General features: G+C 48.8%; 1 protein-coding gene across 2 annotated transcripts in view; it reads right to left on the bottom strand.

Annotated features, from left to right (window-relative positions):
* LOC135910447 (beta-hexosaminidase subunit alpha-like) overlaps positions 1 to 22,788 on the bottom strand; it is a 274,956-nt gene extending 252,168 nt beyond the window's left edge. The window contains exon 1 of one of the 2 annotated variants that reach the window (XM_065442484.1): positions 22,660 to 22,788. The gene's annotated coding sequence lies outside the window, so the exon portion shown is untranslated. The remainder of the gene's footprint in view (positions 1 to 22,659) is intronic. The other variant, XM_065442483.1, reaches the window with a different exon arrangement.
* Between the last annotated feature and the right edge of the window lie 3,329 nt (positions 22,789 to 26,117).

The raw sequence follows: 26,117 nt of genomic DNA, 5'->3' as shown, positions 1-26,117 counted from the left end.
TAGCAAAACTGCCTAAATAAGCTAGCCTATGTTACAGCTCAATTTTTATGCGAAGCATATTACGAGGGCTCAACCCAGCTCCTCAGGCGCGGCGGTGACCATGAAATCACGTGACACCGTGACGTCACGACAGAGGAGAACCGGCGCTCCAACTCCCGCCGTCGCTCGCGGCGTCGCGCCCCGCATCGGACGCGGTGCGCGTCGAGCAACGCAGCGTTCGGCGCGACAACGAAATGTGCGCCTGAGCAAGCGCCGCACGCCTGAGCCGACGCCGACGACACCGGCTTTTCTGCGACACGAGCTCCTTAACGCTGTCACGTTAAAATAAAGGCTAGTATGCTTCGCATCCTGGGCTTAACCTTAGCTAAGCCACAGCCATTTTTTTAATCCGTAAATGAAATTCAAGTCAATCACGTAATTAATAATCTTAACAGAAGTAACGCAAAAGACATCGATGGTTTCCAGATTAAACCTATTAAGTATGATTCTGATATTTTAGCCTCGTGTGTTTCTTCCATATTTAGACTCTGTCTTAACCAGGCTGTATTCCCTCGTCAAATGCATCTAGTCGTGTAATGCTGTTACACAAACAAGGTAATAAAGATGACATGGGAAATTATCGCCCCATACAATCTTTCCTGCATATTCGAAAATTCTAGGAAAGGGTATTTTTGGATCGCTTTACTGAATTCAATCAAAAACATGATCTTATAAGTCCATTTCAGTTTGGTCTCCGTAAGGGTCTCAGCGTTCAGCTTGCGTTATTGGTTCAGGAAGAATAAACCTTAACTACTGCTGACGAGAGAAAATTGGTCGTGAGAATTTTTGTAGATTTTTCCAAAGCCTTTGACCATATAAGCCATTCTGTTCTAATTGAGAAAATTTTACCCCATGGCTACTGCAGCAAAGCTGAACACCTGATTAAATCCTATGTAGAGTACAGTGTCCAGACAGTAGACATAAATCACGATCTCTCTAGTCTGTTTGCTGTATCTTGTGGTGTGCCACAAGGTAGCATCCTGGGCCCCTTTCCTTTTATTCTTTGCAATAATGATATTGTCGATATCAACACTGCGGCGAATTATGCAATTTTACGCTGATAAAACCAGCATGTTTTTAATAGGAAATTCAGTTGATAAATTAACTTACGAAGCCGCCTTAACCTTACCGAAATTCGACGAATGGGCATGACAAAATAGTTTTAGGCTAAAGACGAAACAACAAAAGCTGTGATATTTCGAAGTAAAAATAAAAGCGTTGTCCTTAATAAAGCCATACTGCTAAATTCTTGGCCTATAGATATCGTTATTGTAACAGCTTTAAAATACTGCGTGTCGTCTTAGAAGAAACGTTATCCTTGGATACACATGTCGATTGTTCAGCAGTAAAACAGTTTACGGATTATTGATATTCTCTATAGCAATCGCTACATACTGCCACAAAATGTTCTGGTGCTGATTTCTAATAGCTTGTTTCAATCTAGGCTTAACTATTGCCATTTTGTTTGGGCTACTACCACTCATAAATATCTGCACAACATTCATGCCTTGCAAAAAAAAAACGTTCCTAAGGGTAAATGAAAATGTCCCTGGGTACTTTCATACCGTTGCATTTTTCGTAAAATATGAGGTTATGCCAATCGCAATAATGTACGCTTATCGACAGTGTAGAGGTCATAAACAAGAGCTAACAACTGGATGAGTTTTCTTAAGCAACTTGACAAGTTAGAAAACAACAGCACCATATACACAACACGCAAAAAGGAATACTGGAAAGTAGCAACCATAAGAACTAAATATGCAAAACAGACGCTTCGTAAAAATATACAAAGACTACTAAATAGATAACACAGTGAAACGATTCAACTGGATAACACTACCTTTCAAGCTATTCGTTATTTCAACCTAAAACTAGATGAATTTCTGTGATGTCTTTTTCTTTTCTTCTTTGATTTTTCAGCAAAAAAAAAAGAAATTTGTTCGTGGTCTGCTGCCTTTTTTTGTACAAGAGCAGTATCTTTGCTTCCTTCGTTCCTGCTTTGCATCTAGCAGACAAATATTTGCATGTTTATGTATACGTTCGGCTTTTTTTCTTCTTTTGTTCTTTTGCACTTGCATTTTCTTCTGCAGATGCATTTGTTTGTGTACAAATATGTGTTTATATTTCATGTATACCTGTAAAATTGTGTAGGTTTGCATGTTGCTATACAACTTTTCTTGTCATTTGTGTAATATTTCTGTAGAATGTTTCAAAATTATGAACTGACTGAGTTGGCTGTTTTCATTTTGCTATACAACTATTTTTGTTATTTGTGTAATTTTACTGTATTATTTTTCTATATTATGAACTGATTGAGTTTTTTGTTGCTGTAATCGCCAATGTAGAGGCCTGCGGCATTTTTCACGGTGTCGAAATGACAGCTTTTTCTGCATCCCGTTGGTATCATTACACCGTACTGATGTGAAAATAAACGTCGTTATTATTGTCATAATGACAAATTCTTCTTGCAGGAAGTTTGGAGAAAAGTGTTTTGAAGCTGTACCATGGCAGCCCGAGTCGGGACGGCATGATGGATTCACGAAAACTTAATGGAAGATAAAAAAATCAATTCACGTGAAAAATATGAAGGAATATATCAAGAACTACGCGCCAAACTCACCAGTGCCAGAATAACAAGGCGAAGTATCTTCTTTGAGGCAATGAAATCGTCATCGCTAGTCATTCCAACGTACCATTTGATGTAATTCGTCTAGAATTAGCGGAAATAAGAAAGCGAGGCGAGGAAGTCAGTAAGACTCAAGCATTTCTTGTTGCAATAGATGAATGCACACGCATGGCAGCTGCAAAGCCTGGAAAGGAACACGCCAATTCTCTTTTGACGTTACTGGAGCGAAGCATGTTAAAGAGCACCGAGGTGGAGGTGACCGACGACGGGCGAGCTTTCTAGAGCAACAAGCTTCAAGAATGGCCCGTGAAAGAGCGATTGCCCTTAGATTTGCCGCACCCTACTATCTTGAAGGAGACGGCCTAGATGAGAGGCCCATTAGAGACTTGAAAACGTTAATCGCAATTTACCATTATTTCTATGGTTGAAGGAAGTTTCCTTGGAATCGGCAGTCAGGCACCATAACCATTCTTATACCAGGGGATCAGGATGCATGCCTAACTTTGCTGCATCAGGCGAAGCAACTTCGCTTCCGGCAGAATACGACCTTGAAATCGTTGAAAAAATAGATCTACAGGAAAATTGCCATACGGAAGAGGAGCTTATATGCTACGTATCAACTATGAAGAAACACTACGATCTGCGACGTGGATTTAAGATGTTTGTAATAGAGCCTCTAGATACAGTGTTAGTCTGAAGAAGTTTACAACATGGACCGAAGACAAGATTTTCTGGTCCCTATGCACCGATAAAAACCACCAAGCAAAAGGGAAATCTAGAATCGCTATGCTACTTGTAACTGAAAGGAAAAGCTGAAATAGCAGCAGTGGAATATATCGTACCCTATTATCCCAGGAGGAATGAAAACCGATGTCTGGGAAGATGTGATGTTCCGGCAATGAAGAATACTGTAGAGACAGGAAGAACGGGAAAAGGTAGAAGGCAAGGAAGCGGTCAAGATACATTGCTGTAAATGAGTGAGTGTATATTGACTCATGCTTTTTAACTGGGGCCACCATTCCTTCTTTCTTAGGGTCTTGCGTGGCCGCATTCACGTACGCTATGTTGTTCTTGTTGGCATAAGTTCGTTGTATATAGCCTTGTCTCGTCTCGTCTGCCTTGGAGGAGGTTCGCGTCCATATTTTGGGGAATTGGTGCGATTCGGAGCCTCCAGCAAAGTTCGTCGGAAACGTCTGCTATTTTGGACATTATGCTTATCTGTTCGATGCATTGTAGTTTTCGGAGGACGCTCTGTCCATTACACTTAGAATATCCTCTCTGTTTTTGCTTTGACTTAGGCTTTTCTGTGCACTTGGAAGCTGTTGTGGACGCCCAAAGCTAGGAGCTTGTCTGTAGATGTGCTGACTGGCAGCTTGCGAGCTGTCCTGCATGCCTTGCGCATGATTATTACTGCTTGTTGTTCTTCATACAGAGCCGAGGTGACTGCCTGACTGGGATGCACTACTGCCACTCGGCAAACGTGCTTTCACTTTTGAATAAAGCCAGCCGACTCTGTTTTTTTCACCTGTCAAAACGTGCATTCCTTGCCGTCGATAAAACGCGCTTCCAACAACGCTACCTCCCAGTTGAATTCCTGTAAAGTTGGAGCTCCCCCCTAGGCTTTAGCATGGCGCAGTTGCTCAATATGTGTCAGGTCCACCTTTTGAGCGTTTCAGTTTGTGCACAATGGAAGACGGTACAAATCTTGTTAATACCTAAACTGGGCAAGCGACTGCAAATTGAGAACTTGAGACCCATATCTCTCACTTCTTGCGTGGGGAAACTCATGGAGCACAAGGTCCTAGCGAGGATAACCACCTAACTCGAAGACTGGGACGCGCTCCCAGCCACGATGATAGGATTCAGGAGAAACCTGTCAGCGCAGGATGCTCTGTTACAAATAAAACATCAGATCACAGACAATTCGGGCACATAGACAAAGGCAATTCTCGGCTTGGACCTAAAAAAGGCCTTCGATAACGTAACACATGCAACGATACTAGGTAGAGTAGGCGAACTAGGACTGGGAAAACGGACGTACGATTATGTACGCAATTTTCTAACGGGCAGAAAGGCAAAGATCCCGATAGCGGACCTAGTTTCAGTGGAGATCGAGATAGGCAGCGCAGGTACGCCGCAGGGCTCGGTGTTATCACCGATGCTGTTCAATCTGGCGCTAATCGGGCTGCCAACCAAGCTACAAGAAATCGAGGGTCTAAATCATACCTTATACGCTGACGATATCACCCCATGGGTGAGAAACGGAAGTGACGGGCTGATAGAACAAACGCTTCAAACAGCGGCCGAAACAATAGAAAAATATCTAGAGGGGACAGGGCTAACATGCTCGGCAGAGAAATCAGAGCTGTTGCTGTACAGACCAACTCGCAGAGGTCGCAAACCAGGCAACTACAGGGAAGAGCTCACCCATAGAGAGCAGATAAAGTTAAAGACTGCCGATGGGAAACCCATACCCAAGGTCGATATGATCAGGGTATTGGGGCTCCTCATTGAAGCCAACGGCAACAACGGAGAAACCGTCAGAAGACTGGAGGGAACTGTAGTGCAAATCATGCTGCTAATCAGAAGGATAACAAATAAACATAGCGGGATGAAAGAGAAAAACACGATCAGGTTAATACAGGCCCTCGTAATAAGTAGAATAGTAGTATCGTGGCGCCTTACTTAAAATGGCAGGTCGCGGAAAAGATCAAACTACAATGCCTCATTCGTAAAATATAAAAACTTGCCATAGGACTACCAATCAGCACCAGCACGGACAAGTTGCCGCAATTAGGCCTACACAACATGATAGACGAGCTCATTGAAGCGCAATGTACGGCACAATATGAACGCCTAAGACTAGAGCAGGCAGACACATCCTAGCGAGATTAGACATAGGTTACCAAACACAGCACGGTGTCAAGTTGGATATCCCGAGAGAGACGAATGAAAGATTGGTAATACCTCCCATACCAAAGAACATGCACCCAGAACACAATAAGGACAGAAGAGAGAACAGGGTGAAGCAAATACAAATGGAATTCGGCAGCGACAAGGACGCAGTGTTCGTAGACGCCGCTCGATGGAGTCGCAGATGGGGGTTTACGGCAGCGGTGATCAGTAGAGAGAAACGGTGCAAGACGTGCGCGACGATACGCACCACAAATAACGAGATAGCTGAAGAAGTAGCCATAGCGCTCGCAGTAGCTCAGACTAACGCAACCGTGATAGCCGGTGACTCTCAAACTGCAATAAGAAACTTTGCCAACGGCCGAATCTCCCCGGAGGCACTAAGCATTCTTCTTGCAGGAGGCCAAAATTACAAAAGAAAGATATACATCACCTGGACACCCACTCACACCCTCGCGGAGGAGGGCAACAACGTGGCGGGACACGACGCGGCTCGAGGGCTTACGGACCGAGCAGCAGTCGCATGTGACGCCCCGACACCCTCAAGACGTGACGGTGCGGTAAATATGTGGGAGGCGGAGGACAGAATGACAACATAGTCGTATAATGGCCTTACGAAACATTATAGGTTACAGAGGCGCATATTCCCGCGACCTCACGCAAAATTGACAAAAAAGCAGTCTGTCGCATGCGGCAGTTACAAACTAGAACGTATCCGAATCCTGCGCTCTCGCACATCATATATCCGGATGTATATCCTGCGGACAAATGCAAAAGCATGTTAATCCAGAGCCACTCTGGAACACATATTATGGGAATGCCGAGCGATAAATAACAATAAAGAAAACGCGGCCTCTAGCACCAGCCTTCGCACGCGCTAGGAAGCCGCGCTGCTAAGCCCTGCCCTCGAGGATCAACTATGGGCCGTCCAGCGGGCAGAGGATGCAGCCAGTATCCACGAACCCCTGGCCACCACCTCCCCACCAACTCGCAGGGCACACTATAAAGTTCTTTCCTCCGCCTCTATTATTAGCATTTCCGATGATTAACGCATATATATATATATATATATATATATATATATATATATATATATATATATATATATATATTCAGAGTAAATTGAACCGGGAAATAGGAGAGCATATGCAAACATACTACAAGCAAGCATGATAGTCATGAACTCTAAGTTGAACAATTCAGATAACGTGTTTGGCATAGGGAAATTTAAAAACAAACGCCTCCGGGAGAACAACTATTCATGTTCGGCCGAAAAACTTTGGCAGGTGCTGATAAAATAGATTGCATGACACTTGACATGCCTATTTGTGAGCACCTGCCAAACTTTTTCAGCCGAACATGAGTAGCTGTTCTCCCGGAGGCGTTTTTTTTTATTTCCCTATGCCAAACATGTTATCTCAATTGTTCAACTTAGAGTTCATAACTATCATGTTTGCTTGTAATGTGTTTGCATATGCTCTCCTATTTCACCGTTGAATTTACTCTTAAAATTTGATCTAATTCAATAGTATACTTGTACCAGATGTGAGGTCCTGATCAGATCGGAAAATATTTATTGGGCTCTAGAAAAGAGATCTTCGCGGCTTCAGACAACCTCTTCCATCTTCTGATAGGTTCTTCTGTCTGCAATCGCAGGGTTGGGGCCCTAGTCCAAGGCTCCACTGAGTATGGCCAACCCGCGTGCTCGCTCTACTAGGCGCTTTTGGCCGTTCAAGCTTACGCTGGAAGGCATACTCTCCCACTGTTCCGCACTCAGATTTTAAATTTTATAGATAGTTGGGGACTCAATATTTTGACAGGCCCATGATATGTGATATAGATCTGGTTTCTCTCCGTACCATGGGCACTTAGCCTCATACTGTGTAGGGAAAATTTTATTGAGAAGGTTTAGATTCGGGAAAGTACCCGTCTGCAGTTGTCGCCATGCAAAAGCATCCTCTCTGCTTAGATCCTTATCGGGGGGTGGGTACTTCAGTCTGACCCCTTTATAATAATTTAGGACATCTGAGTAGCCCATGGGTACTGACTCGAGTTCCTCAAGGCTGGATGTGTCGGACGCCCGGTTGGTATGCCCTCGAGCTATCCTATCCGCCTCTTGGTTCCCTGTTATGCCAGTGTGCCCTGGTACCCAGATTATGGTATGCTGAGCTTTGTTTCCCGGGTCGCATGAGCAGAGTATGTGGCATGCTCAGCGCCCAATTCTGCCGTTTGTATAATTACGGCATGCTGCTTGAGAGTCTGTTCTTATTGTTAGGGACTTGCCAGATCGATAGCCCTCCAGTGCTGCCAGGGCCACAGCTGCCTCTTCGGCCTCGACTACCGCGCAGTCCTGTAGTGATGCGCTGGTGATCTCCTTGAGGTCCGAATTAACCACCGACGCCACTGCTCTGCTGTTTTGTCTTCCGTCTTTGACGAACGTTGCCGCGTCCGTATACCTTGTGTTGTCCTTGTTCGCCAAGGTTCTCTGCACGTACTCCACTCTTGCTTCTGTACGCGCCTTGTACAGGTTCCGGTCCATATTCTTGGGTATCGGTGCGACTCACAGTGTACTGCGATACTTGTCCGGAATGGCCTCGGTACGTTCGATCTCTTGGATCATGTTGCCGCCACCGTATCATCGCAGGAGCACTCTTCCCGCGGGGGTCTGCATCAACCTACGTGCCTGAGAGCATAGTAGTGCTTCTCTTAGTTCACTCAAGGTATTGTGCAGTCCCAGGGCCAGCAGTTTCTCGGTCCATGTGCACTGCGGCAGGTGAAGCGCAGTTTTGTACACCTTTCGCAGTATGGCGTCCGCTTGTTCTTCGTTTTGCTTGATGCATTTGTGGCAGGGAAGGCTGTACACCACTCTGCTAACCACCAGGCTCCTGACTAGCCTGAGTGTGTCGCTTTCCTTCATACCGTGTCTCGTGTTAGATACTCTGTTGATCATACGGGCTACCTGCATGGTGGCAGTCTTCAGCAGTGTCAGAGTATGGCTGCACCGTTGATTGGACTGAAGCCACATGCCCAGGATCCTAATGGTGGTCTTCTCCGGAATGCGTTGTCCCGCGAGGTATACGTTGAGGCTGAGCTCATCGCTTGTAGGGACCGTTCGATTTTGTTTTCCTCGCCACACCCTTAGGAGCTCGGACTTCTCCGTCGAGCAGGCGAGGCCCCTGGTCCTAACTTAGGTTTCTACACAGGTGGCCGCGTTTTGCAGGCACTCTTCTTTTTCGCTGAGCGATCCCCGGTTCACCCGTACCATGATGTCATCAGCGTATATGGCGTGCTGTATGCCTTCAAGTTGTTCGAGTTGTCTTGCTAGCCCGATCATTGCGACGTTGAAGAGGATGGGGAAGATGACCGGCCCTTGAGGAGTTCCCTTGTTTGGGGTGCGAAACTTCTTTGATCTGACTGCTCCCAGGCCGATTGTTGCTGTCCGGTGAGAGAGGAAGGTCTTGACGTAGCCATGAATCCTTCTGCCACAGTTCAGGCTATCCATTCCTGTGAGGATGGCTTCGTGGCTGACATTGTCGAAGGCTCCTTTAATGTCCAGTGCCATGATGACGTGTTCGCTGTTCCGTGGGACGTTTCTGAGCACCTCCCCCTTGAGCTGGAGGAGCATGGCTTGCCTCGATAATTTAGCGCGGAATCCAAACATGCTGGGGGGGGGGGGGGTACAGCTCGTTGTCCTCCATATAATTTTGTAGCCTCATAGTACCCACCCGCTCCTACAGCTTGCCTAAGCATGACGTGAGAGAGATTGGTCTAACATTTTCTACTTGCAGTTTTTTGCCAGGTTTTGGAATCATCACTACCTCAGAATGCTTCCACTCCTCGGGTACTGTCTCCTCCGCCCAGTGCTTGTTGAGATAGTCAGTAAGTTCGACTACCAGCTCATCACTGAGGTTGCGAATCAGCGCGTTCTTTATCTTGTATGCGCCTGCAGCCGTATTCCTAGTGGTATTTCTTATTGCTGCGTATACTTCCTTTTTGGTGATAGGCCTGTCAAGATCAGAATTTTCTTTCCCCTTGTAGCACTCCGTGTAGGCTGCTGGGTCACCGTCCCCGAAGCACTTGTGCCTTACTCTTTCTATGAGCTCATACTCTGAGCCCTGAAACTGGTGAACCAGCCTCTGTATGGCCTTGTTGTTATCCCACTTGGTTTTAGTCGGGTCCAGGAGCGCTTTGAGTATGCTCCACGTTCGGGCAGTACTCAGAGTTCCGCTTAAGAAATTGCTAAATTGCTGCCAATTTGCGCTCGCCAATTGTTCCGCATACTCTTCTGTCTTCTGCGTAATTTCCGCAATCTTCAGCTTTAGCTTCCTATTAAACTTCTGTCTCCTCCACCTTTTGGTCAGGCTCTGTCTCGCCTCCCATAGCCGAAGCAGTCTAGAGTCAACCTCCGCTATTTGCTCTGCGCGGTCAATCTCCTTGGTGTACTCGCTTTGCCTTTCCTTCAGCATGTTCCCCCATTCCTCGATTGACAGTATCGCGCCCAGCGGATGTCCATCACAGGCTTCTCTAAAGGCATTCCAATCCGTTATTTTTGCTGTGTATATCCGACGCTTTACGTGACCCATTCCGATTTGCGTCTTGATGATGTAATGATCACTACCCAGGCTTTCCAGCATATTTTTCCAGACCACCTGTCTCGCTCTTCTTACGAAGGTTAGGACAGGGCTGGTGTCCTCCTGGACGCTGTTTCCCATCCTGGTGGGGACCTCTGGGTCTGTTAGGAGTTGGCAGTTTATGTTATCAGCCGCCTCCTTGACTGTAGTACTCTTTTTATCGGTTCTCTTGTATCCCCAGCTAGGACCATTGGCGTTGAAGTCTCCTGCGATTACGAGCGTGTTGTTATTTGCCAACCTGCTCACACCGTGGAAGAGGTGCGTGAATTTGCCCTTCTTCTGCTTTGGAGGGCTGTATACGTTTACAATAAAAGTACTTCCCTCGTTCTTATTTTTCGGTATAATTTCGGTAATCTCATGATCTATGTCTGTGTCAGCAATCTTGTCGTGTGATATGGCGGCAAGGGTGTTGCTGATCAGAATGGCTGTTCGACCAGTGACCTCGTTTGCTTGTCTTGTATACCCCTGTAATTTTGGCGTGCAGCCCCAGGTCTCTTGCAGAGCAATGACATCGGGCGGAATTAGCTGCTGGTTGATGTACTCTTGTAACTGTCCTTGTCTTCGGTAGCCTCTGCAATTCCACTGCCAGATTTCAAGTTTTTCGTTTTTGCCTTTTCCTTTATTGGGTTTGACTATGATTAGTTATCTGAATACAGGCCTAATGTTGGACGTCGCTGGTCAAATTTGTCTTGGAGCCCTTGTGTTCTTTCTTGTTTACGCATGTTGCGTATGTCTGTGTTTTGCATCTCTATTCCTGGCTCTATTATGTTGAATGTCTGTCTCATCTCTGCCATGAACTTGACAAAGTATTCGGGTGCTTCTGATGCCTGTTCTTGTGGATGCGATGCCCTGTGAGGGGCTCCCGATTGGAGGTCCCTAACTGCTCTCATTAGCTCTTCAATCTTTTTATCCTGCTCCTCTACCTTCTGTCTCAGGACCTTATTTTCTTTTTCTAACTGAGTCTCGTGTGTACTGATGTTATTTCGACTATTGTTATCCGAGTGCGGAACAAGCGATTTGGGAGGGCCTGCATCCCAGCTCACCTTGCCGTTGTTACTTTTGTTGTGCTTTTGCTTCTTCTGGTGCCGCTGCTGCTGCGGCTGTTGCTTGCCTCCCTTGATGCCTTGGGACGACTGGGGAGCGTTGATCCGTGATCGGCTTCGCGAACTCTTCCGCGAAAGGCTCCGCGAACTCCCCCTGCGCTGCTGGCTCTGGTTCCGGGATTGGCTCTGGTCACCCTCTGAGCTGAGCCATCTCTTCCGATGCTGGTGCTGCTGCTGCTGCTGCTGCCCGCTCTGACTCTTTTGGCGGCTTTGCCGCCCGCCATAGGCCGGCCCGCGAAGCTCCTTGAACTGCTTCAGGTGCTCTTTGCAGTCCCTGGACCCGGTGGCATGGTCGCCTCCACATACCAGGCACTTTGGCTGGCATTGATGTCCTTCCGGCGGGTTCCGTGCTCCGTGTTGCCTGCAGGCCTTGGCATCCGGCGTCGGACATACGTCACATCTGTGGCCTTGCTGTCCGCAGTAGTAGCACACTTGCCTCGTCGGTCGGTATGGGTGGCATTAGTATTCACCTCCCCACCACTTGACCATCCTGGGAATGAAGGGTTCGTCAAAGGTTATGAGGGCTGTCTTCGACTTCCCCAGCATTCTGGCCCCCAGTATGGTTACACCCTGGGTGCGCAGTGTCAGGTTTTCTATCAATTCTTCTTCCGTAGTCCCGGCGTCTATCCCGTGGATCACGGCACGCTTGCAATCTTCAGGTGTCGCTACGTAGGTGTTGACTTGAAAGGAGCGTCCTCCGAAATTGAAGCTAGTGGTTCCTCGAATTATCTTCGCGGTCTCGTCGCTTGGTGTGCTCGATATTATGATGTTGGAGCCTAGTCGCAATCTGATGATAAAGTCCTTGCCGGCTCTAATATCGTTTCCGCAGGGCGCACCGATGGCTTTCGCTACATCAGCTCCTTGTAGTGCCTTTACCGGCAATCCATCCTTCGGTGTAATAATAATCTTCACGTCATTTTTCGGGAGCGGTGGCGCCCTTTGCCTAGGCTGCTGCGTTGCTCTCCCTCCGATTGAGTTTGGCGCGCTCGCGCTGTCCGCGCAGGCAACTGCGTCGCTCGTTGTGACGGCACTCGCCGGCACCATCTTGCCATTGTTTGCCCCTGCCTGGGGCTCTCCGTTCTTCAAAATGGCGGCGTTCCGCAAACCGCGTTTTTGGGCCTCAATTTGGCGCGTGGTCAGGAAGACTGTCCAATCGTACTCACTCTTCGGATTTGTTGGGTCCGCTGCCTCGTGAAGCATAAAGGCGCCTTCGTAGTCCTCGGTTTCCGCTGCCTCTAGGTCGAAGGTGGCCTCGAGGTGGTCGGCTTCCATTTCTTGAGCTTCGAGCGGATATTTGGCGACTCCGCTCAGTGTTGTTTCAAAATTCGGCAAACTCGTGTGGCGGAGACCGATTTCAGGCTGCGTCGATACCATGGTGTTGGTCTGGCTGCCCGCAAGCGCCGTGAAAGCGCTGAGCCTAACGTTAAGCCCAGCGCCTGCACTCCGCTCGGTCACGTGGGAGGTCTCAAAAGTCCGATAAAAACCCCGAAAACGGGTCTACTCGGCTTGAAACCGGTATCCAGGTGGTCGGAAACTTGAGGGTTATCAGACACAACCAGTGGTTGATGGCTCGTTGATGGGCAGCGGTCCGAATTGGTCGAAAAATGCGGAGCCCATGCAACGCATGGCCATCGTCTCGCGAACTTCTTGTTCCTCAGGTCCTGAAGAATAGGGGCTCCACACGTCCGCGCGACGGGTGTGCGTGAGCACTTATGCGTTCACGCAAAGTATCTGATCTCGCTCTCCGGCATTCTCTTCCTTGCACCTGTCCCATAGCACCTTGTGATGACGCAATATTCAACATAGAAATAAATATCCAATAGCCCTGATACACCAGGCAGTCTCGAGAGTTTTTAATTCTCAGTTCTCTTATTGAAATTTTATGTTCTATTTGCGGTCCATCAATGAAAGTATGCTAAGCTGTTCCCAAACAGCAATATTGCTATGGGACAGCCGCCATAGTGTGGCTGCACTGAGGAAAAAGAAGACGACGGGGCCCCACTTGAGATAGCGTCGTCATCTTTGCCACCGTTGGGCTACGTGTAAATATATTGTAAATAGACTAGTACATAAGCTACACGTAACATTAATTTGGTGGAGGTGGACGTTCCCCGTACCCGTCATGGAGCTTCGCAGCGGTCGCAACGGAGACAGTGCAACTCCGGCCCCTGCTGGCGGCACTTTATCTGCGCAACCGTCTCCGCCTGCAGCCCCGACCTACGTCGCAATTTCCCGCCTCTGGATCCTGGTGTTTTCAACGGAGTCGGCAGGCCTGATGTTGACGACTAGCTCCGCTTATACGAACGTGTCAGCAGCAGTCACAGGTAGGATTCGACTATTATGCTTGCGAGCGTTCTTTTCTACCTCGACGGAGCTCCACTTGCATGGTTCCAGACTCACGAAGAGGAGATATCGAGCTGGGATCTCTTCAAAGAGAAGCTCCACGACCTTTTTGGCAATCCCTTCGGTCAACTCAATGCCAAGAAAGCCCTTGCCACACGTGTACAAACGTCGGCCGAGTCCTACGTGTCCTACATTCTCGACGTTTTGGCCCTTTGTGCCAAGGCTGACCCGACCATGTCTGAGGACGATAAGGTTAATCACGTCCTCAAAGGCATTGCTGAAGACGCTTTCAATTTACTGGTGTTTACCAACGTCACCAGCATCGATACTATCCTCAAGGAGTGGAGTCGTCTCGGGCATGCTAACAGCCGCCGGGTATCCCAGCACATCACGCGACTTCCCAACACAGCTGCTACGTCATCCTGTAACGACCTCTTCCACCAGCCGTCGCGATGTGACAACTTGACCCGCATCATTCATCGTGAGGTCGGAGCGGCACAACCGGCGGCCCCTTCATTCCCGTCACCTGATCATTATCCGGTGACAATCTCCTTGATCCAGGCCGTCGTCCACCAAGAGTTATCCAATGTCGGCCTGCAATCCATTCGTTCCTTAGGCTCGGAACCTCTTTCTCCACGCACCCTACTCACCGACGTCCATATCGTGTTTCTGCGTCCGAGCGAGCTGTCATCCAACAGGAAGTCAAAAAGATGCTTGCAAAGGACATTATCGAGCCTTCTTGTAGTCCCTGGGCTTCTCCCGTCGTACTTGTCAAAATGAAGGATGGAACGTGGCTTTTTTGTGTAGATTATCGCCACCTAAACAAAATCACAAAAAAGGACGTGTACCCTCTGTCACGTATTGATGACGCTCTAGACTGCCTGTACGGTGCCACCTATTTTTCTTCTATCGACTTACGGTTCGGCTACTGGCAGATATCACTCGACGACATGGACCGAGAGAAGACTGAATTTATTACCCCTGATGGCCTTTATCAGTTCAAGGTCATGCCTTTCGGTCGCTGTAACGCGCCCGCCACCTTCGAACGAATGATGCACTCTTTGCTTCAGGGGTTCAAGTGGTCCACCTGTTTGTGCTATCTGGACGACGTCATCGTTTATTCACCCACATTTGACACGCATCTAGACCGTCTTTCAGCGATTCTTGACGTGTTCCGCCGTGGCGGTCTCCAGTTGAACTCGTCAAAACGTCACTTTGCTCGCCGCCAAATCACCGTCCTTGGACACCTCGTGGACGCCAGAGGCGTGCGACCTGATCCAGACAAAATTCGCGCCGTTACCAACTTTCCTGTTCCAAAGTCTACCAAGGACGTTCGTAGTTTCGTAGGGCTGTGTCCTTATTTCCGACGCTTTGTGAAGAATGTTGCGACCATCGCCCGTCCCCTTACCGACCTCTTGAAGAAAGACGCCCCATTTTCTCGGGGACCTAACCATGCCGCATCTTTTTCGCAGCTCACTACTCTTCTTGCCACGCTTCCAACTCTGGCCCATTTTGACCCTTCTGCCTCAACGGAAGTTCGAACTGATGCCAGTGGTCACGGTATAGGAGGAGTGTTAGCACAACCCCAGCGTGGACATGATCGTGTTATAGCCTATGCCAGCCGACTTCTATCACCCGCCGAGCGCAATTATTCAATCACAGAGCGCGAGTGCCTCGCTCTTGTGTGGGCTGTTGCCAAGTTTCGTCCATACTTGTACGGACGCCCCTTCTGTGCCATCGCTGATCACCACGCGCTCTGCTGGCTATCCTCGCTCAAGTGCCCCACGGGACGACTCGCTCGCTGGGCGTTACGCCAGCAAGAATATACCTTCTCCGTGGTGTACAAGACGGGACGCTTGCACCAGGATGCCCACTGTCCCGCTACCCCGTCGACGACCCGGCTGATGCGGACACCATCGCTTGCGTTTTCTCTGTGTTCCAGTTGCTTGAAATCGGCAACGAGCAACGCTGCGATCCTTCATTACGAGCCCTCATCGACCATCTGCAGTCAACGCCTGGCGACGCCTCTCTCCGGATGTTTCTCCTTAAGGAGGGGACACTATACCGCTGCAATCTCGGTCCACACGGCCATGACCTTCTTCCCGTAATTCCATCACACCTGCGTTCGACTGTCCTCCAACAACTTCACGACGCTCCTGTGGCTGGACACTTGGGCGTCTCGCGCACATACGACCGTGTACGCAGTCGATTCTTTTGGCCGGGTCTCGCCCGCTCCATGCGGCGCTACGTTGCCGCTTGTGAGCCCTGTCAGCGGCGGAAGAAGCCCTCCACACTTCTAGCTGGATGTCTCCAGCCGATCGACATCTCAACGGAACCCTTTTTCCGTGTTGGTCTAGACCTTCTAGGACCGTTTTCTCTCTCGGGCTTCGGAAATAAATGGGTCGTCGTCGCTACTGATTATGCTATGCGGTACGCAATCCCCAGAGCCCTCCCGACAAGTTGTGCTACTGACGTTGCTGACTTTCTCCTCTATGACATCATTTTAACGCGATAGCGTAAAGGAGCTCGTGTCGCAGAAAAACCGGTGTCGTCGACGTCGGTGTCGGCGTCCACGGCGTTGGCCGTGAGCGATAAATCACGGCAGGCACTTCATAAATAAAAAGCAACTTTCAAGATGGGCTGGGTGGGGATCGAACCAGGGTCACCGGAATGTGAGACGGAGACGCTACCACTCAGCCACGAGTTCGATGCTTCCAAGTGGTACAAACGCGCCTCTAGTGAATGCGGTGTTGCCTTCGAAACGAGCCGTGGAAAGTTATACTGCGGTGTATATAGGTAATTATGAACATGTAACTTACAGAAGTCGCAATTACACGAGTAGTGAAGTGCGTTTCCGCTGCATTTCTTCTGCGCTTTCCGCACACGCAGAGCCATCTTGCGGCAAACACAGAAGACCCCCTCCTCTCCATGTACGGCGCTGCCCCGACAGATGGTGCGCCACGCGCTTATTGGAGCTGTGCGAGGCGGGTCGTGCCTCGGACTCTCTCCCCCCTGACAACGCTTCGCCTTGCTCCCTCGGCAGAATCAAGCGTCTTTCCTTTCTTTACATCACTATCTGTCTAGCTATCTGCCCGTGCCGATCACGACGTTTGGCTGGCGTGCATCATTTCCCCCTCCGAGATACCGAGTTCTTTGGTTCGTTCCGCTTGCTCAGGCGCACGTTTGGTTGCTGCGCCGAACGCCGCGTTCCTCGACCATAAGGCTCGACGCTCACCGCGTCCGATGCGGGGCGCCTCGTAAGTGATGGCTGCCCTTTGGCCCATTGTCTTACACCCCTTGGCGGGTCGACGGGAACGCTGTCGCGTTCTACTCTTGAAGGCGAAGCTTAAGCGTCCTCCAATTTTTAGTGCACGGTGCTCCGCGCCAATTACTCACTGACCGTGGCCGCAGCTTTCTGTCGGCAGTTGTCGAGGACATCCTCCGCTCCTGCTCGACTAAGCACAATTTCAGCACGTCCTACCACCCACAGACCAACGGCCTCACGGAGCGCCTCAACCGGACCATCACCGATATGCTATCCAAGTACGTCGCGACCGACCACCACGACTGGGATCTTCACCTACTATATGTGACGTTCGCGTATAATTCATCGCGTCACAACACCGCCGGCTATTTACCATTATATCTCCTATTTGGCCGAGAACCCGCGTTGCCCTTAGACACCTTGTTGCCCTCGGCCACACATTCAGCCACTGAATACGCCCATGCGAAGAACGGATTCGGAGAACGCTGTATTACGCGCACTGGGTTGGCATTCCATCGATGGTCATAATAGGTCCGCGCAGACAAACCTCGAGTGGGACGGCTGTACGCGGTGTTGTAGCGCCGGCTGCCAAGTTGCCTGCTGGTTAGAGACGCCGCCGAGGTTTAGATGGCCATAGCAATATTGACCATGTGCTGCGCGTAAGCAGTGCGGGGGTCCACTCCCCTACGCATCCAGGCGGCAGCCACGTGCATCTTGTTTTGAGCGCTGAGAAGAGCCGGCGTGGTGTCGAGTGAAATTTGCAGTGCGCGCCGTAGACAGAGGCGCGGTGCGCTTGCGGAGATCGCTTTCGGAGAACGTCGTCTTGAGAACACCGAGTCCGGATGCCACCAACGCCATCATTTTTCCACGCGGAAAAACCTGGCGGCATGGGGGGGGGGGGGCGAGGACTGCGGTACGCAGTGTTGTGACACCAGCGCCCGAGCCCCGTGCTGGCTAGAAATGCCGCTGAGGTTCGAGATGGCCTCAATAAATCATGCGTGCTTGGCGTGTTTGCTGAGGCCGTCACTGACCACGTGGAAATAGGAAATGGAAATGAAGTTGTGGCAAAAGGAAAACAGGGTTGTTTCCCAGTGCATTTACTTTTGAGAGTAAGGTCCTCCCTTAGTGTTGTGGCTTAACGAACTTTCAACTGTCATTGACAACTGCTTCTGTGGGACGGCATAACGAGCCTACCGCCCTTTTTCTTTGTCTTTTTCACCTATAACAATCTAGACGAGGTGCTTGTTCCTCAGTCTAGGCTGTACTTACTAAACCTGATAGACCAGTAAGGCTCCGTACGATGCAACACTAGTCTGATCCGTAACCACTTAGTGGTAGAACAGTGAGACTCGGCTGGTCGTATGCAGTGGCAGTTGTCCTAAGCTCTAACTTAAGAGAAAGTAGAAGAGTAAGGCGCTGTTTACTTGTGTGTTTTTCATCAGTGTTCTTTTGCTAACTCTGCATTCGACTGTGTAAATATTTTCGTTGCAATATATTTTCAAGTTTTGTTACCTCCAACCTGCCTCCTGCTTCATCAACACCGATAATCACCTTGAAGAGGCTTTGGTCGACTTGAAGGAAAACAGAACAAAACTTAACTGTGCCCATAGGTTTTTCTTGCCGAGGTCTGCACCGATGCCTGTCTGCATATTTGTGTATGCAGCTGTCTGCGTGAAGGCTTCGGGGTGGTTGCGGGCTTCCGTGTGAGTAGGTGTTGTTCAGGTGGCATTGGTTCCGCGTCCATTGTCTGTGCAGATTCTTCTTGGGTTCTAGCTTTGTTGGAACGTGCGTACGAGCTGGGGTTGAAGATTTCAGGCGTGTGTTTCTGTGTTGTAGCTAACTGCGACGGGGGCTTTACTGGTGTTGGTTGCGTCGATCTAAATGAGATCATGAGCTTGTACTAGATGCTCTTAACAATTACATTAACGCCATAAAAATTGAGATGCAGTCCGTTCTGGGCGAGCATAATATCTGGGTCCTGGTGTATTTCAGCGCGAAGCATGACATCGACGTTATCGCGTTGGTTCGCAATGTTCAGAAGAAAATCATTGAGCTTACGTGTTCCTACTGCGTGATCTAGGAGTGTCTCTGATTGTTGAATATGTGGCCTGTGTTTGTTTGCTATCCTGGGAAGTGCTGTCGTCAGGGTGATTACTACATTTGGTCTGTTGGTGCGCAAATTGTTTATGAGCGTTTTCGTGGTCTCAATTGTGTTGTCACCGGTGCCGGTGTTAAGGTCATTAGTCCTGCAGTGAATAATTATATGTGTGATGTGCTGTGGTGGGGCGGCAATGAGGTTTCGGATCATGTCTGTAGTGGTGCCGCTCTTAAAGCTGATGTGCTGGTGAGTGTTGGGCTGGCGGGCAGTGTTCGTCAGTGTACCTGTAGTGACTGCCTCCATTTAATCCTACGTGCGACAGGGAAAGCGGACAGCGCTCACCATGTTCCTTCATCTTCCGTCGGTAGAAATCAAGGGAAAACATGGAGAAGGCGGGAGATGGAAATTGAAGACGGATTTCCACGTGCCGGGGTGGCCTAATGGCTATGGTCTTTCGCAGCTAAGTAAGAGGTCACGGGATCAGATCCCGGCCGCGGCGGACAAATTTAGGTGGGGACAAAATGCAACAACTCTCGTGTCCCGTGCATTAGGGTAACGCTAAAAATCTCCTGATGACCAGAATTTTACCAAGGTGCCTCATATTCAAATGCGGTTTTTCCACGTAAAACCACATATTTCAAATCATTGCCATTCCTACTACGCCACGCATCCTTCGTCATTTCATCATCGTCACTACCTGGACGTCATGCAGTGGTAATCACGCAGCCGTGTTCACGACCGACCTTCTGCAAGCAAGCAAATGTCATACCAAAGTGAGATGATACAGGAGTATGTCGCATATAACCCGAACCAACGAAAGTCTCAAAATACCTAATGAAGCTGGTAAATAAATCTTCCAGGACATCTAAACACTTCTTATGAGTCGTGAATGCGAAAGCATCGTAGTCTATTCAAACGCCGCTGAGCAATCTTTCAAGTAAAGAACTCATCGCGCGCTAGCGAGCGCGCCTATACGCTTGACCAGCGCCTCCTAGATAACACACGGCCGGTGCGCTTCGATCCGTGACGTCATGTTACTGTGCCTGGCTGCCATACAATGCAAAAGGCAGGCTCCCGAGTAGGCAGCGGTGATTTTGACGTCACTGCTTTGGTCACGCCATGCTTGCTTGGCAGTGGAAATGTCGGTCCTAGTAGCATGAGTTCGGAAAGTAGAGTGAACAGGCCTTCTATTTAGAATGCTCTGGTTTAGCCCAGTGGGTAAGACAGTCGGCATCTCAGGGTGGGGTCGTAGGCTCTAAACTCCCTACCATAACTTTCTAGCGTTGGAATTTAATAATTTGAAGGAACATATATGCATTATATGCCCCATTTCGCGAAACTCCTACGGCGTCCCGACAGTTTGTACCAAAAATGGCCGACGCCTCAAAGAGTAAAAACACGTAAAAGAACGCTAGTATTCACGTCAAATTTGTCACGAAGGTTCCTGTATAGACAGCGAAAAATGAATTTGAAAAGATAATTTGGTAAATTTCGGTTTGGGTGCGAATCGAACCATAGCCTTTGATGCCACAGCAGCTCCATGGTTCATGTTGTTTAAAGGTGTGCCTAGTGCGCGCGTCATGGGAAACGTCACCTCGCGGCTGTGCAGCTTACTAATCGTGCGGCCTAGTGCGTCCGTCGTTAGAGACGTGACGGGGCAGCCATGGTGACGAGGTGGCCACGTCATGAATGTGTAAAATGAGTATGAAATACAGAGCACGAATAGCCAACTGAACGTCGCTAGCGGGGCTTCGAGTTATAAACTCCTCGCGGGCAAACGAGAGGGTTGACGCGCTCGAAGCGTCTTCAGGTGGACTTAGCGAGGCGCTATTTGAACACAAGCGAGAAGCTAAACGGAGGTATCACGCTCGAAGCAAAAAAAAAACACATTTCACCAAAGGGACTCTAATGCATTTGTATTGTCACACGCAAGGAGTCTTAAGTGCCTCTGCCAAATTTTCTGTTACTCATACCTTAATTTCGTTATAGCGATTACCGAGGCGCAGTTATAACGCAGGAAAAAAGCATACGGTGACAAAGGAACTCGCGGATAAACGCCCAATTTAAAGTACACTTGCCGTGGCTCGAAAACTCGCGCCCGCGCACCTTGCGTTCGCACCTTCTCACCAAAAATGGCAGTTTCAAAGTACAAGACGCGCTCCAGAGCGCGCCCACTTTGCTCACTATTTTAGCGCTGGCAGACTTCGTTTCGCATTTTCATGAGGTGGCCAGAGGAGAAATAATTGTCTGGCGAAGATATCTGCGCTCGCGCCGCGCTTCAACGAATATTATCTGTCTTGCACAAATCAGCGCATGTGTCAGGCACGCGGTGGCGAGGTTTTGCGCGCCGGCACACGTGTGTGTAGCTCGGCCTTAACATGGGCTACCAAGAGGAAGGGCGGCATGTCGCGGCCATGCCCTCTCATGTCATGCTACACCTGGCGCCTTATTACGGGAGCAGGTGTTCCCTTTCGCCTGCTCTTCTCCGTCCACGCGCGTTCATGACGTGCAGTCAGAGCCAGAAGAAATTTTGGTGCTGTTTTTCATTTGTACTGACGACAGACCCACGCCTTTTCGCTCAGTGAACCATTTTACCAATTTTCGTATGAGTAAACGTGACTTCGAAAACACGGCATGTCGCTAAATTGCTCGAGTGCTCGTCGCATTACCATCGACAGTCATCGTGAGATGAGCTCTGCCGTCATTTTGTTCACACTCGCTACGCGGGAGCAAATACGCACGTACGCAGGACGGCCATGAGGTCTTCTTGCTGTTTTCTCCATAAAGTTCTATTCTCGTGCGTCATTTCCTGACTTAAGCTTTACTTCTAACCCTTCCCGAACAGTATCGCTCATTGCTGCTGCCGTGTGACGGTCGTGCGTGCTCGCGTATCAGATCAAGCGGAATGTTTCACCCGAATGACGCCCAGGCCAGATTGTACGGAAGCCTAACAGCTTCGGCTGGCCTGGCCGCCCGACTAGTAAATATGATGCGATCGGAATGGCATTGACAGGCACAAACGTGTCGGAAATACTTGCTCATGTAATGACATATTCTATTCAACCGGAATGAAGCTCAACGCTCACCGTAACGCTCTGTGCATCTGTTCAATGGTTATGCCTCACTCTGAGCGCTGATATTAGATGTATATGACTTCTAAGTAAAAATCCTTCGTATCTTGTCATTTAAGGTCACGATGCCTCTCTTTGCAATGTCGAAAGGGAGCGTGCACATGTAAATACATATACGACAGGCTACAAACTATTGCTTTGTACATACAGGACTTTACTGCTTCGACGGTAGAATGGTATATTCACAAGTCCGATGGTCTGAGACGGTAAATCTCTTATCTTCATTGATGATGTGCGGAAAGCACGTACTCTTTATCGAATGCAGACATGCGTAAGACACCAGCTCGATCGCGTCCCTGTGCGTCTGTCCCCCCCCCCCCCCCGCCCCGACTGTCTGCCGTACAGTCCTACATCCAGCAGCAATGCTAGCAACGTTCCGATCAATATAAGAAGATAAGACTTCTTTTCAACCCCATCACAGCACTGCAAGCAATAACCTAATCGTAGAAAAAATAAAGCTACAAATATATACACATACAAATAAAAAATATAAATAAGAATTATATTTACGATTCCTACGTCGTATCCCTCCGAGGTGTTCTGACGCCGTTCTTACCTCCGCTGCAACACGGCACTCCTTTGCTCTAAGCCTTGGCTTACTTCTATTGTTCAGGAGAAAAGAGACATCGGGGGTTGCACCATTCCGTCTTCGCTGCATTTACGTGCGGTGCGATGCGTTATGACAATACAAAAAGTCTGTAGATGTATAAAGACAATGGAGCCGCAGGTGCGAGCGGTCGCTTTGTTGAAAATGTCTCGATTTCGTTGAATTTCGGGTTGAAAGTGTCACAGAATATGAAAATCTCGCGCTTTCACACAAAACAAGGATATAGCATTGCGTCAAAATGGTTCGTCATGGTAAACAGAATGGCGTTCAACTATCCAAACATTTTTTCTTGATCCAGCATATTAAATGCTTAATTTCTGCCATCTCATTTTTATCAGCCAGCTTGTAACGAATCTCAGCGGTCTAAACGTCTGTACTTGTAGTACTAATGCGGACACACGCATCTGAGTTTTGGCGTGTGAACTTGCTATAACTGTAGGCGTAGTTCTGTTTCGGTTTGCTCCAACTGAATTACTGCTGGCAATTATTTTCTTGCGTAGCCAAGTGTTATTTCGTTGAAATTTCATTCGCGAATTATCAATAGCATTTGCGTTTCATAGCGCCGCAAGTAATCACGTGTACAGTTCTAAGTACGAAATCTTCTGTTTTTGTTTGTATCCCATTCGTGGACTTTGCATAAGGATTTCAATGCAGTTCGTAGTTTATGTTTGTCGAACAACGGTTTTATTTTCAATAATTTCCGGCCGTGTTATGCACTTTCCTCTCTGCCCTGTTTGGATTTGTGTAAGCTTTTGGCTTTCCCGTGAATGCGCCGAGTTCACGAGAAGTTAAAGCTCAGTTTATCTCGAAGCTTCCTTGGCGCGAAAATAATCGTTTAACTCCGACGACGCAGCAGCACTGAAGTGTCGGTTTGCGCTAGAAGCAGCAGTAGCCAGAATATATTTGGAGAATAGCATTACACTCGTTACCTGTAGAAGGGGCGAAGTTCTATGTTGCTGGCGAAATTTAAATGGCGTGTTAACTCACACTGAGCGTAGCACTTTCAAGTCTTCCTGCAGACTGAAAAATCTGTAATTTTAAGTGCTTGCATTTCATAGTGTTATCAGAAAGCCGTGCTGCATAGGTAAATAAACTTTGAGCGAACAAAAAGAAAGCTCCCTCTACAAATTTGACGTTTTGTTTAGCATAGTGATTGTTATGTAGTGTCGATTTTCGGCCATGAGTGATCCACGAGCCCTTAAATAGGCCGTAATAAGACGTTTCTTGTTAGCTTACATTTCCGGAATTAATAAATTTTTGCAACTTCTTGTTATTCGACCTAGCTCATTTTGTTCAATACTTCAATAAAGCATGAGAGGTGGACACTGATATCAACACCACCAAAGAAAGCGTAACCCCAGATTTTCCTGCGCAGCTATGGAGGGGATCACATAACGAGTAAGCAGAAATTCGGTACAGAATTGCTATTCATTGCAGTGCTCAGTGATCATATGGTTATGATAAAGCACACGAAAAAACAACTGATATTGTGCCAGCACGAAAGGGGGGTGGGGCCCAGAAAAAGACAAAGGTTTATAATATTGCTACCTTGCAGATGACATTAAAGCAATTATACGCGCCGTAATATCACTACAGGTAGACACGCATTCGACAGCCCTCTCACTCATTTCTGTTTATTTAACAAGAGTGGGAAGTCACTGAGCTAGTGCAGGCGAGTTCAAACGAACACAAGTGCCGCTGAATGCCAATAAGTGTAAGCGTCACAAATGAGTGCCCTTGACTGCCAGTGTGATGAGTGGAGCCGAGTGTGCCCCGACGGGCTCAGTGGGAAAAAGAAAGTGTGCGTAGTGGTGTGTGGCGGCATGGCACGCGAGGAGGGAGTGCCTGCCGAGACTAAATTGTGGACGGTGCGGTGAAAGGAACTTGAACCGGCGAGGTCGTACTGGGACGTGTTCCAGGGCAATCGAATAGGCTACTGGTCCCGCCTGGCGCCTGCCTGTTCACGGACCCAGCCGGGCCCGCGCACACACGACCGGCTGACTGTCCACTCGGGCAGCCGTCCGGGAACCATCGGGACCAGAGAACGGTTCCGTTGGCTGATGGTCCATCCTGGTTCTAGTGCCTGCGGTCCCCCCTGAGAGCTGCTGACGAGGCCGAGCGGCGCCACGGTTCGCGTATTCGCCAGTACTGCCTTCGGCACAATTGCGCTGGCAGAAGCCAGCGGAGCTTTTCGCCTGCCACGCACCTCAAGCACCTGAGAGGTAGTCGTGCCTACCCCCGTGCCAGGGCGCAGACAGCCCGCGTACCACGTACAAAGCCTAAGTTCTGTGAGTGCACCGGTGCGAGACTGCGCATGTGATAGTCGGCTATCAAGTGAAATCGAACACTTAGGGCATTTAGGGAACTTCGAGAACTAGACCGCGTACCCTTGGACGGTTAGGATAGGGTAAGCCAGCTTTCTTTTTATATGCCCAAGTATTATATGTATTGTTTTGTTGTGTGTTCATGTGTCATATGTGATCATAACCTGAACGAGATAATGACAGATAATTGTAATGTCTGTGCTCCACGCTCTCCTCCATGTTTGCTGAGCCCCTGGGCCCATGAACCTTTCTATCACAAATGGCGAGCCTGTCATGAGTGCCTTACACCACTCACAGCCAACGCTCACGCAAAGAAAATAGACATGGAAACTGAAAAATTGTGCAGTCTACGTGGAGAGCTCGTTTTAAAAGCGGCAGCGTCAAGAGAATGGGTGGAGGCAGAGCGGGGCGCAACTGTGCGATGAGATAATAGAGGGCCGCATTGCAGCGAAAGTACAAAAAGCCCTGTAACAGAAACTGCTAGGGCAAGAGCAGGAAGTCGTAGAACTTAAGCTCGAACGTCACAAGAGTGGGGTAACGCACAAGCTAAGGAGGCCGCCACACAGGCTAGTTCGAGTGCACCCGTGGCGACAACCGTTTCGCTAGAATAGCAGCTTGGGCTTGTTGGTTTTCCATCCTGCTAGTAACAGCGCAAAATGTGTCTTCTTGTGTCGTCTCTTGTCTACATTTTGCGCTGTTACTAGCAGGACAAACGTTTGTAGTACACACTCACTGATTCCAACTTTTAAAGAATGCAGAGATGAACTAGATGCTTATCTGCAACGTTTTGAACGGGTCGTAACGTACCTGGAAGAGCCGCGAGAAAAATGGGGGCTCTCATTGAGCCAATGCATGACTGGGGAACCGCTAATGGTCATTAGTTGCCTTAATCAGCATGCTGCCCTGGACTACGGCGAGTTCAAGGTGACACTCTTGGAGCTTTTTCTGGACATTGCGTATGGCTAGCGGGAAAAGTTTCGGCGATCCCGACCTGATATCAAAATATGCAGTAGGCCCCTAGGCTGGCCGGCTACTTT

Source organism: Dermacentor albipictus, chromosome 8 (assembly GCF_038994185.2).
Source record: "Dermacentor albipictus isolate Rhodes 1998 colony chromosome 8, USDA_Dalb.pri_finalv2, whole genome shotgun sequence".
Lineage (NCBI taxonomy): Eukaryota > Metazoa > Arthropoda > Arachnida > Ixodida > Ixodidae > Dermacentor > Dermacentor albipictus.
The sequence above is the reverse complement of the archived record's forward strand: the minus strand, read 5'-3'. Positions and strand labels throughout refer to the sequence as shown.